Source organism: Micropterus salmoides, unplaced genomic scaffold (genome assembly GCF_014851395.1).
Source record: "Micropterus salmoides isolate LMB-PRFRI ecotype aquatic unplaced genomic scaffold, ASM1485139v1 Ms_hic_scaffold_3029, whole genome shotgun sequence".
Taxonomy (NCBI): domain Eukaryota; kingdom Metazoa; phylum Chordata; class Actinopteri; order Centrarchiformes; family Centrarchidae; genus Micropterus; species Micropterus salmoides.
Genome location: NW_024042295.1, coordinates 108791 through 125870, shown reverse-complemented (window position 1 = coordinate 125870; position 17080 = coordinate 108791). Strand labels below are relative to the sequence as shown.

The window sequence follows — 17080 nt, the reverse complement described above, 5'->3', positions numbered from 1 at the left end:
AAGACAGGGAGCAAGTTAGGCTGTACAGGGAGCAATACCGAGAGTGGCAGACCCTTCAAGACTTTTACGATACACGTGCACAGTGGTGGGAAATGGTGAAGGGAAAGACAAAGACGTTTTACAGACAGGCAGGGAAAAGAAAGAAAAAGAGGGACAACAGACGCATGTTGGGACTGCAGAAACGGCTTCAGAGGTATTTTAAACTAATCCAACATGGAATGGATTTTAATGAAGAGATAAAACAAATTAAAACAGAGATGTCGGTTTTAGCAGAAATTAATAGCAAAGGTGTGATTTTAAGAAGCAAGGAAAGGGAAATGGAGGAAGGAGAGAAGTGCACAAGATATTTTTTTAAGAAAATCGTAAATAAAGGGGGGGCCATGTTGAGACTTAAAAAAGAAAACGGGTGCACAGCTGACACAACAGAGGAAATCAAAGAAACTGTCGAACATTTTTACCGTGAACTGTACACATACAAAACTGTTAACGGGGACACCATGAACGAAGTTTTAAAATCCATTGACCAAGCAACAAACGACAACGTGCTTTTAACCCAAGATTTTACGATACCGGAATTAAACAAATGCATCAAATCTTTTAAGACAGGGAAGTCGCCGGGAGAAGACGGGCTTCCCTTGGAATTTTATCTGACATTTTGGGACATTTTAGCACCAGACTTGCTTGCTGTTTTTATGGATTTTGAACAAATGGACCGACTTCCTGACAGCTTTAGAGCAGGGATAGTGACTCTCCTTCACAAAGACAAAGACAAGACGGACTTGAAAAATTGGAGACCTATCACACTCTTAAATTTTGACTGTAAGCTTTTTAGTAAACTATTAGCCTCACGCATGTCCTTGTTTTTAGAAGACCTGATTCACCCGGATCAAGCCTGTGCCGTCCCGGGGAGGAAGATCACCGACAGCCTCGTACTGATCCGAGATACCATCTGTTACGCGAGAGACAGAAACATTCGGCTAGTAGTCCTGAATTTAGATTTTGAGAAAGCCTTTGATCGGGTCTCGCACCAGTACCTTTTCTAGGTACTGCAAAAAATGGGGTTCCCGAGAAGGTTTATAGCCTGGGTGGGACTGCTGTACCGGGAGATCAACAGCAAATTCATTGTTAACGGGCATCTGACAAGAGCAGTGGATATAAACTGCGGTGTCCGTCAGGGTTGTCCGTTATCTGCCCTCCTCTACGTTATCTGTATAGAACCACTGGCACAGACCTTGAGAAGGGACCAACGAATCCATGGGGTAGGAGTCCCAGGGAGCGGGGGACTCGAGACAAAATGTATTTTATATATGGACGACATCAACATTTTATGCACTGACCTTTTATCTGTCAACAGGACGCTGGACTTGACTGACTGGTTCGGACAGGCCTCTGGGTCAAAGCTGAACAGAAGCAAGACCCAAGCCCATTTTTATGGACCGTGGACAGCGACTGAGACGACAGGACTCCCCCTGACTGTGACCCAGACTGACCAAAAAATACTTGGGATCAGGTTTGATAGGGAGGGGGAGGGGAAAACAAATTGGGCAGACATAGTAGGGAAAGTCAGGCAGAGACTAGGGTACTGGACACTTAGAGGACTGACTTTAGAAGGAAAGGTTTTAATCATCAAAGCAGTGATTTTACCTTTGCTTTTACTCATCAGTTCTGTTTTTATCCCGCCTAGGAGAGTGATCTTAGACCTGGAACGAGCCATCTTTTATTTTTTGTGGGGCTCCAAGTGGGAAAGACTGAGACGAAGCGTGATGAAGAAGCCAAAGGAGAAAGGAGGAAAAGGAGTGCCAGACCTGCACTTGTTCCTAGGAAGCAGATACACAGCACTACACATGGCAACCGCCACAGCCCCATCCAGAAACCCCAAGACCGCAGCAATGACACGGTTCTGGATGGGGTCCTACCTCAGAAAACTTAAGATCTTACCCACAAGTCTCAAAGTACCAGTGTCTTTTAACCTGCCACCAGCCTATGCTTTTATCCAGTCATTTTTAAGGCATTTTAACCTTGAGCAGGAGGAGTTGCAGGTTTTAACCACTCACCGCTCTCTCATTTCTGTTGTGCAGGAGCGGGAACCAGTGAGTCCAGTGCGCGGGCTTGCATTCGGCGAGCCCTCAACAGTTTGGCGCAACGTGAACCATCCAGCTCTTCCAAACAGACTCCGGGACCTGTCATGGATGGTGGCTCATGAGATCCTCCCAGTCAGGTCCGTAATGCACTCCCGGGGCATGTCGGCGCACTCAACTTGCCCCCGACCAGGTTGTGGCGCGCCTGAGTCGGTAAGGCATCTGCTCTGGGAGTGCAGCGCTGCCGTAGAACAGTGGGCAACGGCCGGCTCCTTGCAATTCCCGTACTTGCCAGCAAGGGAGGTCCTGGGTGAGCCAAGGAAATCAGATACCAGCACGTACATTTGCCAAACAGTGGCTCACCCTAGCCGCCATCAAAGACGCCATATGGACCTCCAGAAACTTGCTGGCAAGAAAGCACATGCAGATCCCCCCGTGGCTGTGATCCGGATGGCCGCAGCAACGGCCCAAACGGCCAGAGCTGCAGGCGGCGGGCCTAGGACACAGCCACAAAGAAGAATCGCCTCTGTGCCCATTCGGACGGAGGAGCCGGAGCCACACAAGGAAGTTCAAGGCAGCGGCGGCCTGACCCTCCGGGTGAGGTTGGTGGGAAGGAGCTACAGGGTGAGGGTCTCCTCTGAGCGCCTGCACAAGATCCCGAGAGACCAAATCTGTTTGGGGGAGCTGAATGAGTTCCCCTTTGATAGGGACTCACTACACTCCTGCACAACAGTCGACTTGGAGAAGAGCTTTTATTATCTATTTATCTTTTTGTGAGTTTTATTTTAACAAATGCACTCCGCTTTGAAGACATTTTAACAGAGACACTCTGACATGGACAAGCTGAAAACCATTTTATACCTTTAATTTATGACGTTATCTGTAATGCATTTTAAACACTTTTTTTAAATGTTGTTTTACAGAGAACATTTATCTATTTATTGACTGTTGTATTTTAAAAGGGTAACTTGGAATTGACATGGATGAATCATGTTTGAATTGAGTGTCAATAAAATTTTTCTCAAAAGAAAAAAATCTGTTCTTATCAGTTTAATATCTGATATGTCCCCTATAAGGGGGCAACATATTAAATGGATTTTTAGCACCGGGAGCTGAGACGAGGGGCTTGCTCCGTCCACTCCACGCATCGACCCGGTATTGCAGTGCCTCCGGGGGCGGTGCACCCTTCTCCTGCCTTGTGTAAAACCAAAATACTGACCCAAACGCAGAGGTCGTCGCTCTGCCGGACGCCGGCCCGAAAAAGGCGCCAGTCGAGGGGGGGCGGCCAGCTGAAGCCTCGAAGAAGGCAGCGAGATTTGCACTTTATGATTGGCAGACGACGAGGGGATATTTGGGACCGGCATGGCTGTTAAATGTGCCCTGCACTTCCCCTCCCTTTCTCCCACTCGTCATCGAGAGCCCGAGTATTTCGGATGCTCGGTAGCCTGTGTCCAAAAGCCAGGCCTTCATTTCTCCGATTGGATAGAGCCTCTCAGAAGGTGGGGAGGGGACACTGCGGCGCCTCCGTAGGCCCGGCACGGTTGGCCAACACGGTGGAGGAACCGCAGCGTAGAAAGGATACAAGAAACTAAAACACCTCAAATGAAGCAAGAAAACCTGCTACAACTGCTAAATCGGTGAATAAAACACACTTACCTTCTCGTCTTTGGTCTGGTCAAGGTGGCAGTCCGGCAGAGGACAGGTAGGCAGTCCTCGGGACCAATGAATTCCTTGTTGCAAAAGTTTTTCAGCTACGGCAAAGTTGAAATTTTATTCACAAGGAATGAGGTGAATCTCCTCCCAGAAAAGCTGGTGACACAAAACGAAGCCCCAAACCGGCAAAGGTTTTAACCAGAAAGAGGAGGCCATTGCAGTCTTGGCCAAAAGGCCGAGAAGCGATCGGCCACATTTCCCCTCCCTTTCTCTCACTCGTCATCGAGAGGCTACAAGAGCCCGAGTCGTTCGGTAGCCTCTGTCCAAAAGCCAGGCCTTCGTCTCTCCGCAGCCCGATTGGATAGAGCCTGCCATGACCTGGGGAGGGGTAGGGGAACGGGCGTGGCCTGGTACTTGGGACTCGAGAGGCAGAGTGAGGCTTACCGTGAGGGTAGTGGCCGGGACGACTAGGCTCGTCGGCGGCTCTGGAGGAGGGGCCCGTACTTACTCGGGTTTCTCTTCATAACGTACAAGTCTTTCGCCTTTTACTAAAGACTTCCGTGGAGAGGGACGCCAATGAGTTAAAACTATTTTTGGCAGGCTCTGCCGTGTGGCCGAGCCTCGTGCGTTTGTGAAAAGGAAATAAAACGCCGCCCCCGGCAAGGTTGAGCGGTGCGACGAGGCGCGCTCGGGAGGAGGTGCTGAGACTCAGCCGTTGTTATGCGCAGTTGAAACCACTGCGCCACGGCAGGGGGAGAACTGCTCCGGGAGGTGGGCGCTGGAAGCAACCAGCGGGGGTTATCGCTTCTCGGCCTTTTGGCTAAGATCAAGTGTAGTATCTGTTCTTATCAGTTTAATATCTGATATGTCCCCTATAAGGGGGCAACATATTAAATGGATTTTTAGCACCGGGAGCTGAGACGAGGGGCTTGCTCCGTCCACTCCACGCATCGACCCGGTATTGCAGTGCCTCCGGGGGCGGTGCACCCTTCTCCTGCCTTGTGTAAAACCAAAATACTGACCCAAACGCAGAGGTTCGTCGCTCTGCCGGACGCCGGCCCGAAAAAGGCGCCAGTCGAGGGGGGGCGGCCAGCTGAAGCCTCGAAGAAGGCAGCGAGATTTGCACTTTATGATTGGCAGACGACGAGGGGATATTTGGGACCGGCATGGCTGTTAAATGTGCCCTGCACTTCCCCTCCCTTTCTCCCACTCGTCATCGAGAGCCCGAGTATTTCGGATGCTCGGTAGCCTGTGTCCAAAAGCCAGGCCTTCATTTCTCCGATTGGATAGAGCCTCTCAGAAGGTGGGGAGGGGACACTGCGGCGCCTCCGTAGGCCCGGCACGGTTGGCCAACACGGTGGAGGAACCGCAGCGTAGAAAGGATACAAGAAACTAAAACACCTCAAATGAAGCAAGAAAACCTGCTACAACTGCTAAATCGGTGAATAAAACACACTTACCTTCTCGTCTTTGGTCTGGTCAAGGTGGCAGTCCGGCAGAGGACAGGTAGGCAGTCCTCGGGACCAATGAATTCCTTGTTGCAAAAGTTTTTCAGCTACGGCAAAGTTGAAATTTTATTCACAAGGAATGAGGTGAATCTCCTCCCAGAAAAGCTGGTGACACAAAACGAAGCCCCAAACCGGCAAAGGTTTTAACCAGAAAGAGGAGGCCATTGCAGTCTTGGCCAAAAGGCCGAGAAGCGATCGGCCACATTTCCCCTCCCTTTCTCTCACTCGTCATCGAGAGGCTACAAGAGCCCGAGTCGTTCGGTAGCCTCTGTCCAAAAGCCAGGCCTTCGTCTCTCCGCAGCCCGATTGGATAGAGCCTGCCATGACCTGGGGAGGGGTAGGGGAACGGGCGTGGCCTGGTACTTGGGACTCGAGAGGCAGAGTGAGGCTTACCGTGAGGGTAGTGGCCGGGACGACTAGGCTCGTCGGCGGCTCTGGAGGAGGGGCCCGTACTTACTCGGGTTTCTCTTCATAACGTACAAGTCTTTCGCCTTTTACTAAAGACTTCCGTGGAGAGGGACGCCAATGAGTTAAAACTATTTTTGGCAGGCTCTGCCGTGTGGCCGAGCCTCGTGCGTTTGTGAAAAGGAAATAAAACGCCGCCCCCGGCAAGGTTGAGCGGTGCGACGAGGCGCGCTCGGGAGGAGGTGCTGAGACTCAGCCGTTGTTATGCGCAGTTGAAACCACTGCGCCACGGCAGGGGGAGAACTGCTCCGGGAGGTGGGCGCTGGAAGCAACCAGCGGGGGTTATCGCTTCTCGGCCTTTTGGCTAAGATCAAGTGTAGTATCTGTTCTTATCAGTTTAATATCTGATATGTCCCCTATAAGGGGGCAACATATTAAATGGATTTTTAGCACCGGGAGCTGAGACGAGGGGCTTGCTCCGTCCACTCCACGCATCGACCCGGTATTGCAGTGCCTCCGGGGGCGGTGCACCCTTCTCCTGCCTTGTGTAAAACCAAAATACTGACCCAAACGCAGAGGTTCGTCGCTCTGCCGGACGCCGGCCCGAAAAAGGCGCCAGTCGAGGGGGGGCGGCCAGCTGAAGCCTCGAAGAAGGCAGCGAGATTTGCACTTTATGATTGGCAGACGACGAGGGGATATTTGGGACCGGCATGGCTGTTAAATGTGCCCTGCACTTCCCCTCCCTTTCTCCCACTCGTCATCGAGAGCCCGAGTATTTCGGATGCTCGGTAGCCTGTGTCCAAAAGCCAGGCCTTCATTTCTCCGATTGGATAGAGCCTCTCAGAAGGTGGGGAGGGGACACTGCGGCGCCTCCGTAGGCCCGGCACGGTTGGCCAACACGGTGGAGGAACCGCAGCGTAGAAAGGATACAAGAAACTAAAACACCTCAAATGAAGCAAGAAAACCTGCTACAACTGCTAAATCGGTGAATAAAACACACTTACCTTCTCGTCTTTGGTCTGGTCAAGGTGGCAGTCCGGCAGAGGACAGGTAGGCAGTCCTCGGGACCAATGAATTCCTTGTTGCAAAAGTTTTTCAGCTACGGCAAAGTTGAAATTTTATTCACAAGGAATGAGGTGAATCTCCTCCCAGAAAAGCTGGTGACACAAAACGAAGCCCCAAACCGGCAAAGGTTTTAACCAGAAAGAGGAGGCCATTGCAGTCTTGGCCAAAAGGCCGAGAAGCGATCGGCCACATTTCCCCTCCCTTTCTCTCACTCGTCATCGAGAGGCTACAAGAGCCCGAGTCGTTCGGTAGCCTCTGTCCAAAAGCCAGGCCTTCGTCTCTCCGCAGCCCGATTGGATAGAGCCTGCCATGACCTGGGGAGGGGTAGGGGAACGGGCGTGGCCTGGTACTTGGGACTCGAGAGGCAGAGTGAGGCTTACCGTGAGGGTAGTGGCCGGGACGACTAGGCTCGTCGGCGGCTCTGGAGGAGGGGCCCGTACTTACTCGGGTTTCTCTTCATAACGTACAAGTCTTTCGCCTTTTACTAAAGACTTCCGTGGAGAGGGACGCCAATGAGTTAAAACTATTTTTGGCAGGCTCTGCCGTGTGGCCGAGCCTCGTGCGTTTGTGAAAAGGAAATAAAACGCCGCCCCCGGCAAGGTTGAGCGGTGCGACGAGGCGCGCTCGGGAGGAGGTGCTGAGACTCAGCCGTTGTTATGCGCAGTTGAAACCACTGCGCCACGGCAGGGGGAGAACTGCTCCGGGAGGTGGGCGCTGGAAGCAACCAGCGGGGGTTATCGCTTCTCGGCCTTTTGGCTAAGACTGCGATCGCCTCCTGTGTCTGGATAAAACTTTTGCCTGTTTGTGGCGAAGTGTTACCAGGTTTTTGGGAGGATACTCACATTATTCCTTGTGAATAAAATTTCAACTTTGTTGTAGTTGAAATTGTTTCACACAAAGGAATTCATTGGTTCAGAGGACTGCTTACCTGTACTCTGCCGGAATAACATCTCGACCAGGCCAAACAAGACAAGGTAAGTGTGTTTTATTCACCTTTTAACATTTTTAGTAGATTTTATTGCTCTTTTTAGAGCATTCTTTTACCTTATTTTAGTTGACTTGGTTTTAGACTTTTTAGGTGTTTTAGCTTTTTTACCACTTTTACGTTGTGGTGCCTCCACCATGGCGGCCAACCATGCCGGCATGAGGAGGCACCACAGTGTCAGATTTACATTCAAAGAAAAAGATGGGAAAACCCTTGTTATGTCAAGGCTTGACTTCTCAAGGAAAATGATCCAGAACATTTTGAAATTCTCCCCGCAGGATATAAATTGTATTTTGACTCTGCCATTTGGAAAAGGTTTCGATGTGAGTTTTGTCTCTGCTGCCGTGTTCAGAGATTTCTGGACACGCTTCGAAAATGAAAAACCCCAGTTTACTGCATTTAATGTTGAGAAACTGACTGATAATGCCGCTAAAACGGTAATTGTCAGAATGTTCAATGAGACTGTGAATGCAGATGACATTTGTTTGTGGCTGGGCAGATTTTGCACTGTTAAAGGCCAGGCTACCAAAGTGAGAGATGAGGATGGCATCTGGAATTGCGCTTGGAGGGTCCCCATCCAACAATGGCAAGACCCTCAAGGCTTCCAGGGCCTGAAACATCTGCCATCCATGATAGTTCTGGGAAACAACAGGGGCTACATTCATTACCAGGGCCAGCCCAAACTCTGCCGCAAGTGTGGTGAGAATGGGCACCTGGCAGAAGCGTGCCAGCAGATCATTTGTGGTAAATGTAGAGAAATTGGGCATACTTTCGAGGAATGCACCAATGGCAGAAAGTGCAATCTTTGTGGAGAAACAAACCACCTCTTCAGAGATTGCCCTAAGTCGTTTGCCAACAAATTAAAGGCAGCAAAGGCACAAAATGGCGGACAAGACGAAGCAGTTAGAGAGCTAATTGAAGAGGCTGGGCTGGAGAATTCAAATCTCCCGCCAAATCCTGTGATTGGAGGAGAAGGACCAGTAGAGGCGGGAGAAGGGGAGGGGCCTGCAGCTGCCCCACAAGTGGAGAACAGGGAGAAGCAGTGGCAGTGCAGGCAGAAGGCGGAGCTAGCTCAGTGACTGGCTCAGAACAAAAATTTGGCCAGTCACAGAGTGATAGCGAGGATGTCCCCCTCCCCAATGCCCAGCCGGCCAAGAGACTAATTTCAGAATTGTCTTCTGAGTCTCCTGGAGCCTCGGAAAAGAGGGGAAGAGCTGAGAGCTACTCAGACAGTTCATCTGTGGAGGAGCCCAGAGTCTTCCCCTCCAATTCGCCTAATGAAGTCTCTTTTTTAACTATAGCTCTGCAATCAACCCCTAAGGACTCAAAGCTCAATGCAACCCTGCGTCAGAGGCCAACTCCTAGAGTCCGAAAGGGAAATGGAGCTCAACCCCGTCATCTCTCACCCATGAGAATGAAGGAAGAGCTCCATTCACAAGAAATCCACTAACTGCTGTTTTTTAAACATTTGAAATCCCCCTTTTTTTTTAGTCTTTTAAGATGTCATACCTGCAAATTTTAACCATACTCATGACACTCACCTTCTCAACTATCAATGTGAGGAGTGTGAAGTCGAGAGTTAGAGCCCAGATTGTTTTATCCTTTCTTAACTCTTTTAAGTCTGACGTGTTTTTAATACAGGAATGCGGCCTACCATTTTTAAAACACTACAGAGAATGGGAGGAGTTATGGCCACAAACGTCGATATGGAGCGGCTCAAATGAAAACAAAAATGATGGAGTGGCCATTTTAATAAAAAACCCTCTAGTCTGGTGAAGGGCAGCACTGTGGTGAGAGATGGTCGGGCACTTTTAACACACTTGACTTTTATGGGGAAGGATTTTAACGTCTTAAATATTTATGGCTTTAATGACAAGAACGACAGGTATGACCTTTTAGAAGACCTGCAGCCCCACATGCTAGGCAGGGCACCTTTAGTTGTAGGGGGGGATTTTAATTGTATTTTAAGCAGGAACGATAGGAGAAGAATAGGGGACGATTTTAAAGTGGACAAGACTTCAGTTTTACTTCAAAGCATATGCAGTGATTTTAGACTTGTGGACTGTTTTAAAACCATGCATCCCAGAGAGGAGGGCTTCACCTGGTTCAGTAGTGATGGCACCCGAGCCTCTCGCATAGACTACATTTTATCACGTGATTGCCCACCAACCGATGCTAGATTGGAACCTGTTTTCTTTTCTGATCACGCAATTCTTTCCTGCACCCTTTCACTCTCTTCCGGTGTGACGGCAGGAAGTGGTCTGTGGAAGCTCAATTGCTCCCTGTTAGAAGACAGGGAGCTAGTTAGGCTGTACAGGGAGCAATACCGAGAGTGGCAGACCCTTCAAGACTTTTACGATACACGTGCACAGTGGTGGGAAATGGTGAAGGGAAAGACAAAGACGTTTTACAGACAGGCAGGGAAAAGAAAGAAAAAGAGGGACAACAGACGCATGTTGGGACTGCAGAAACGGCTTCAGAGGTATTTTAAACTAATCCAACATGGAATGGATTTTAATGAAGAGATAAAACAAATTAAAACAGAGATGTCGGTTTTAGCAGAAATTAATAGCAAAGGTGTGATTTTAAGAAGCAAGGAAAGGGAAATAGAGGAAGGAGAGAAGTGCACAAGATATTTTTTTAAGAAAATCGTAAATAAAGGGGGGGCCATGTTGAGACTTAAAAAAGAAAACGGGTGCACAGCTGACACAACAGAGGAAATCAAAGAAACTGTCGAACATTTTTACCGTGAACTGTACGCATACAAAACTGTTAACGGGGACACCATGACCGAAGTTTTAAAATCCATTGACCAAGCAACAAACGACAACGTGCTTTTAACCCAAGATTTTACGATACCGGAATTAAACAAATGCATCAAATCTTTTAAGACAGGGAAGTCGCCGGGAGAAGACGGGCTTCCCTTGGAATTTTATCTGACATTTTGGGACATTTTAGCACCAGACTTGCTTGCTGTTTTTATGGATTTTGAACAAATGGACCGACTTCCTGACAGCTTTAGAGCAGGGATAGTGACTCTCCTTCACAAAGACAAAGACAAGACGGACTTGAAAAATTGGAGACCTATCACACTCTTAAATTTTGACTGTAAACTTTTTAGTAAACTTTAGCCTCACGCATGTCCTTGTTTTTAGAAGATCTGATTCACCCGGATCAAGCCTGTGCCGTCCCGGGGAGGAAGATCACCGACAGCCTCGTACTGATCCGAGATACCATCTGTTACGCGAGAGACAGAAACATTCGGCTAGTAGTCCTGAATTTAGATTTTGAGAAAGCCTTTGATCGGGTCTCGCACCAGTACCTTTTCCAGGTACTGCAAAAAATGGGGTTCCCGAGAAGGTTTATAGCCTGGGTGGGACTGCTGTACCGGGAGATCAACAGCAAATTCATTGTTAACGGGCATCTGACAAGAGCAGTGGATATAAACTGCGGTGTCCGTCAGGGTTGTCCGTTATCTGCCCTCCTCTACGTTATCTGTATAGAACCACTGGCACAGACCTTGAGAAGGGACCAACGAATCCATGGGGTAGGAGTCCCAGGGAGCGGGGGACTCGAGACAAAATGTATTTTATATATGGACGACATCAACATTTTATGCACTGACCTTTTATCTGTCAACAGGACGCTGGACTTGACTGACTGGTTCGGACAGGCCTCTGGGTCAAAGCTGAACAGAAGCAAGACCCAAGCCCATTTTTATGGACCGTGGACAGCGACTGAGACGACAGGACTCCCCCTGACTGTGACCCAGACTGACCAAAAAATACTTGGGATCAGGTTTGATAGGGAGGGGGAGGGGAAAACAATTGGGCAGACATAGTAGGGAAAGTCAGGCAGAGACTAGGGTACTGGACACTTAGAGGACTGACTTTAGAAGGAAAGGTTTTAATCATCAAAGCAGTGATTTTACCTTTGCTTTTACTCATCAGTTCTGTTTTTATCCCGCCTAGGAGAGTGATCTTAGACCTGGAACGAGCCATCTTTTATTTTTTGTGGGGCTCCAAGTGGGAAAGACTGAGACGAAGCGTGATGAAGAAGCCAAAGGAGAAAGGAGGAAAAGGAGTGCCAGACCTGCACTTGTTCCTAGGAAGCAGATACACAGCACTACACATCGCAACCGCCACAGCCCCATCCAGAAACCCCAAGACCGCAGCAATGACACGGTTCTGGATGGGGTCCTACCTCAGAAAACTTAAGATCTTACCCACAAGTCTCAAAGTACCAGTGTCTTTTAACCTGCCACCAGCCTATGCTTTTATCCAGTCATTTTTAAGGCATTTTAACCTTGAGCAGGAGGAGTTGCAGGTTTTAACCACTCACCGCTCTCTCATTTCTGTTGTGCAGGAGCGGGAACCAGTGAGTCCAGTGCGCGGGCTTGCATTCGGCGAGCCCTCAACAGTTTGGCGCAACGTGAACCATCCAGCTCTTCCAAACAGACTCCGGGACCTGTCATGGATGGTGGCTCATGAGATCCTCCCAGTCAGGTCCGTAATGCACTCCCGGGGCATGTCGGCGCACTCAACTTGCCCCCGACCAGGTTGTGGCGCGCCTGAGTCGGTAAGGCATCTGCTCTGGGAGTGCAGCGCTGCCGTAGAACAGTGGGCAACGGCCGGCTCCTTGCAATTCCCGTACTTGCCAGCAAGGGAGGTCCTCACACCACAGCTGGTGCTGTACGGGGTGAGCCAAGGAAATCAGATACCAGCACGTACATTTGCCAAACAGTGGCTCACCCTAGCCGCCATCAAAGACGCCATATGGACCTCCAGAAACTTGCTGGCAAGAAAGCACATGCAGATCCCCCCGTGGCTGTGATCCGGATGGCCGCAGCAACGGTCCAAACGGCCAGAGCTGCAGGCGGCGGGCCTAGGACACAGCCACAAAGAAGAATCGCCTCTGTGCCCATTCGGACGGAGGAGCCGGAGCCACACAAGGAAAGTTCAAGGCAGCGGCGGCCTGACCCTCCGGGTGAGGTTGGTGGGAAGGAGCTACAGGGTGAGGGTCTCCTCTGAGCGCCTGCACAAGATCCCGAGAGACCAAATCTGTTTGGGGGAGCTGAATGAGTTCCCCTTTGATAGGGACTCACTACACTCCTGCACAACAGTGGACTTGGAGAAGAGCTTTTATTATCCATTTATTTTTTGTGAGTTTTATTTTAACAAATGCACTCCGCTTTGAAGACTTTTAACAGACACTCACTGACATGGACAAGCTGAAAACCATTTTATACCTTTAATTTATGACGTTATCTGTAATGCATTTTAAACACTTTTTTTAAATGTTGTTTTACAGAGAACATTTATCTATTTATTGACGTGTTGTATTTTAAAAGGTAACTTGGAATTGACATATTATGAATCATGTTTGAATTGAGTGTCAATAAAATTTTTCTCAAAAGAAAAAAAATCTGTTCTTATCAGTTTAATATCTGATATGTCCCCTATAAGGGGGCAACATATTAAATGGATTTTTAGCACCGGGAGCTGAGACGAGGGGCTTGCTCCGTCCACTCCACGCATCGACCCGGTATTGCAGTGCCTCCGGGGGCGGTGCACCCTTCTCCTGCCTTGTGTAAAACCAAAATACTGACCCAAACGCAGAGGTTCGTCGCTCTGCCGGACGCCGGCCCGAAAAAGGCGCCAGTCGAGGGGGGGCGGCCAGCTGAAGCCTCGAAGAAGGCAGCGAGATTTGCACTTTATGATTGGCAGACGACGAGGGGATATTTGGGACCGGCATGGCTGTTAAATGTGCCCTGCACTTCCCCTCCCTTTCTCCCACTCGTCATCGAGAGCCCGAGTATTTCGGATGCTCGGTAGCCTGTGTCCAAAAGCCAGGCCTTCATTTCTCCGATTGGATAGAGCCTCTCAGAAGGTGGGGAGGGGACACTGCGGCGCCTCCGTAGGCCCGGCACGGTTGGCCAACACGGTGGAGGAACCGCAGCGTAGAAAGGATACAAGAAACTAAAACACCTCAAATGAAGCAAGAAAACCTGCTACAACTGCTAAATCGGTGAATAAAACACACTTACCTTCTCGTCTTTGGTCTGGTCAAGGTGGCAGTCCGGCAGAGGACAGGTAGGCAGTCCTCGGGACCAATGAATTCCTTGTTGCAAAAGTTTTTCAGCTACGGCAAAGTTGAAATTTTATTCACAAGGAATGAGGTGAATCTCCTCCCAGAAAAGCTGGTGACACAAAACGAAGCCCCAAACCGGCAAAGGTTTTAACCAGAAAGAGGAGGCCATTGCAGTCTTGGCCAAAAGGCCGAGAAGCGATCGGCCACATTTCCCCTCCCTTTCTCTCACTCGTCATCGAGAGGCTACAAGAGCCCGAGTCGTTCGGTAGCCTCTGTCCAAAAGCCAGGCCTTCGTCTCTCCGCAGCCCGATTGGATAGAGCCTGCCATGACCTGGGGAGGGGTAGGGGAACGGGCGTGGCCTGGTACTTGGGACTCGAGAGGCAGAGTGAGGCTTACCGTGAGGGTAGTGGCCGGGACGACTAGGCTCGTCGGCGGCTCTGGAGGAGGGGCCCGTACTTACTCGGGTTTCTCTTCATAACGTACAAGTCTTTCGCCTTTTACTAAAGACTTCCGTGGAGAGGGACGCCAATGAGTTAAAACTATTTTTGGCAGGCTCTGCCGTGTGGCCGAGCCTCGTGCGTTTGTGAAAAGGAAATAAAACGCCGCCCCCGGCAAGGTTGAGCGGTGCGACGAGGCGCGCTCGGGAGGAGGTGCTGAGACTCAGCCGTTGTTATGCGCAGTTGAAACCACTGCGCCACGGCAGGGGGAGAACTGCTCCGGGAGGTGGGCGCTGGAAGCAACCAGCGGGGGTTATCGCTTCTCGGCCTTTTGGCTAAGATCAAGTGTAGTATCTGTTCTTATCAGTTTAATATCTGATATGTCCCCTATAAGGGGGCAACATATTAAATGGATTTTTAGCACCGGGAGCTGAGACGAGGGGCTTGCTCCGTCCACTCCACGCATCGACCCGGTATTGCAGTGCCTCCGGGGGCGGTGCACCCTTCTCCTGCCTTGTGTAAAACCAAAATACTGACCCAAACGCAGAGGTCGTCGCTCTGCCGGACGCCGGCCCGAAAAAGGCGCCAGTCGAGGGGGGGCGGCCAGCTGAAGCCTCGAAGAAGGCAGCGAGATTTGCACTTTATGATTGGCAGACGACGAGGGGATATTTGGGACCGGCATGGCTGTTAAATGTGCCCTGCACTTCCCCTCCCTTTCTCCCACTCGTCATCGAGAGCCCGAGTATTTCGGATGCTCGGTAGCCTGTGTCCAAAAGCCAGGCCTTCATTTCTCCGATTGGATAGAGCCTCTCAGAAGGTGGGGAGGGGACACTGCGGCGCCTCCGTAGGCCCGGCACGGTTGGCCAACACGGTGGAGGAACCGCAGCGTAGAAAGGATACAAGAAACTAAAACACCTCAAATGAAGCAAGAAAACCTGCTACAACTGCTAAATCGGTGAATAAAACACACTTACCTTCTCGTCTTTGGTCTGGTCAAGGTGGCAGTCCGGCAGAGGACAGGTAGGCAGTCCTCGGGACCAATGAATTCCTTGTTGCAAAAGTTTTTCAGCTACGGCAAAGTTGAAATTTTATTCACAAGGAATGAGGTGAATCTCCTCCCAGAAAAGCTGGTGACACAAAACGAAGCCCCAAACCGGCAAAGGTTTTAACCAGAAAGAGGAGGCCATTGCAGTCTTGGCCAAAAGGCCGAGAAGCGATCGGCCACATTTCCCCTCCCTTTCTCTCACTCGTCATCGAGAGGCTACAAGAGCCCGAGTCGTTCGGTAGCCTCTGTCCAAAAGCCAGGCCTTCGTCTCTCCGCAGCCCGATTGGATAGAGCCTGCCATGACCTGGGGAGGGGTAGGGGAACGGGCGTGGCCTGGTACTTGGGACTCGAGAGGCAGAGTGAGGCTTACCGTGAGGGTAGTGGCCGGGACGACTAGGCTCGTCGGCGGCTCTGGAGGAGGGGCCCGTACTTACTCGGGTTTCTCTTCATAACGTACAAGTCTTTCGCCTTTTACTAAAGACTTCCGTGGAGAGGGACGCCAATGAGTTAAAACTATTTTTGGCAGGCTCTGCCGTGTGGCCGAGCCTCGTGCGTTTGTGAAAAGGAAATAAAACGCCGCCCCCGGCAAGGTTGAGCGGTGCGACGAGGCGCGCTCGGGAGGAGGTGCTGAGACTCAGCCGTTGTTATGCGCAGTTGAAACCACTGCGCCACGGCAGGGGGAGAACTGCTCCGGGAGGTGGGCGCTGGAAGCAACCAGCGGGGGTTATCGCTTCTCGGCCTTTTGGCTAAGATCAAGTGTAGTATCTGTTCTTATCAGTTTAATATCTGATATGTCCCCTATAAGGGGGCAACATATTAAATGGATTTTTAGCACCGGGAGCTGAGACGAGGGGCTTGCTCCGTCCACTCCACGCATCGACCCGGTATTGCAGTGCCTCCGGGGGCGGTGCACCCTTCTCCTGCCTTGTGTAAAACCAAAATACTGACCCAAACGCAGAGGTCGTCGCTCTGCCGGACGCCGGCCCGAAAAAGGCGCCAGTCGAGGGGGGGCGGCCAGCTGAAGCCTCGAAGAAGGCAGCGAGATTTGCACTTTATGATTGGCAGACGACGAGGGGATATTTGGGACCGGCATGGCTGTTAAATGTGCCCTGCACTTCCCCTCCCTTTCTCCCACTCGTCATCGAGAGCCCGAGTATTTCGGATGCTCGGTAGCCTGTGTCCAAAAGCCAGGCCTTCATTTCTCCGATTGGATAGAGCCTCTCAGAAGGTGGGGAGGGGACACTGCGGCGCCTCCGTAGGCCCGGCACGGTTGGCCAACACGGTGGAGGAACCGCAGCGTAGAAAGGATACAAGAAACTAAAACACCTCAAATGAAGCAAGAAAACCTGCTACAACTGCTAAATCGGTGAATAAAACACACTTACCTTCTCGTCTTTGGTCTGGTCAAGGTGGCAGTCCGGCAGAGGACAGGTAGGCAGTCCTCGGGACCAATGAATTCCTTGTTGCAAAAGTTTTTCAGCTACGGCAAAGTTGAAATTTTATTCACAAGGAATGAGGTGAATCTCCTCCCAGAAAAGCTGGTGACACAAAACGAAGCCCCAAACCGGCAAAGGTTTTAACCAGAAAGAGGAGGCCATTGCAGTCTTGGCCAAAAGGCCGAGAAGCGATCGGCCACATTTCCCCTCCCTTTCTCTCACTCGTCATCGAGAGGCTACAAGAGCCCGAGTCGTTCGGTAGCCTCTGTCCAAAAGCCAGGCCTTCGTCTCTCCGCAGCCCGATTGGATAGAGCCTGCCATGACCTGGGGAGGGGTAGGGGAACGGGCGTGGCCTGGTACTTGGGACTCGAGAGGCA

At 50.6% G+C, this 17080-nt stretch overlaps 9 non-coding genes and 2 pseudogenes across 9 annotated transcripts; all 11 read left to right on the top strand.

Annotated features, from left to right (window-relative positions):
* Positions 1–3087: 3087 nt before the first annotated feature.
* Positions 3088–3267, top strand: LOC119883780 (annotated as a pseudogene).
* Positions 3268–4235: 968 nt separating this feature from the next.
* LOC119883848 lies at positions 4236–4348 on the top strand. The gene has a single exon (XR_005440804.1). It is a non-coding gene; the product is annotated as a U5 spliceosomal RNA (small nuclear RNA).
* Positions 4349–4531: 183 nt separating this feature from the next.
* Positions 4532–4723, top strand: LOC119883903. Its single transcript, XR_005440855.1, has one exon. It is a non-coding gene; the product is annotated as a U2 spliceosomal RNA (small nuclear RNA).
* Positions 4724–5692: 969 nt separating this feature from the next.
* Positions 5693–5805, top strand: LOC119883847. Its single transcript, XR_005440803.1, has one exon. It is a non-coding gene; the product is annotated as a U5 spliceosomal RNA (small nuclear RNA).
* Positions 5806–5988: 183 nt separating this feature from the next.
* LOC119883901 lies at positions 5989–6180 on the top strand. The gene has a single exon (XR_005440854.1). It is a non-coding gene; the product is annotated as a U2 spliceosomal RNA (small nuclear RNA).
* A 969-nt stretch (positions 6181–7149) lies between these two features.
* Positions 7150–7262, top strand: LOC119883846. Its single transcript, XR_005440802.1, has one exon. It is a non-coding gene; the product is annotated as a U5 spliceosomal RNA (small nuclear RNA).
* Positions 7263–13095: 5833 nt separating this feature from the next.
* LOC119883795 lies at positions 13096–13272 on the top strand (annotated as a pseudogene).
* Positions 13273–14241: 969 nt separating this feature from the next.
* LOC119883845 lies at positions 14242–14354 on the top strand. Its single transcript, XR_005440801.1, has one exon. It is a non-coding gene; the product is annotated as a U5 spliceosomal RNA (small nuclear RNA).
* A 183-nt stretch (positions 14355–14537) lies between these two features.
* On the top strand, positions 14538–14729 carry LOC119883900. Its single transcript, XR_005440853.1, has one exon. It is a non-coding gene; the product is annotated as a U2 spliceosomal RNA (small nuclear RNA).
* Positions 14730–15697: 968 nt separating this feature from the next.
* Positions 15698–15810, top strand: LOC119883844. The gene has a single exon (XR_005440800.1). It is a non-coding gene; the product is annotated as a U5 spliceosomal RNA (small nuclear RNA).
* A 183-nt stretch (positions 15811–15993) lies between these two features.
* LOC119883899 lies at positions 15994–16185 on the top strand. Its single transcript, XR_005440852.1, has one exon. It is a non-coding gene; the product is annotated as a U2 spliceosomal RNA (small nuclear RNA).
* The last annotated feature ends 895 nt before the right edge of the window (positions 16186–17080 follow it).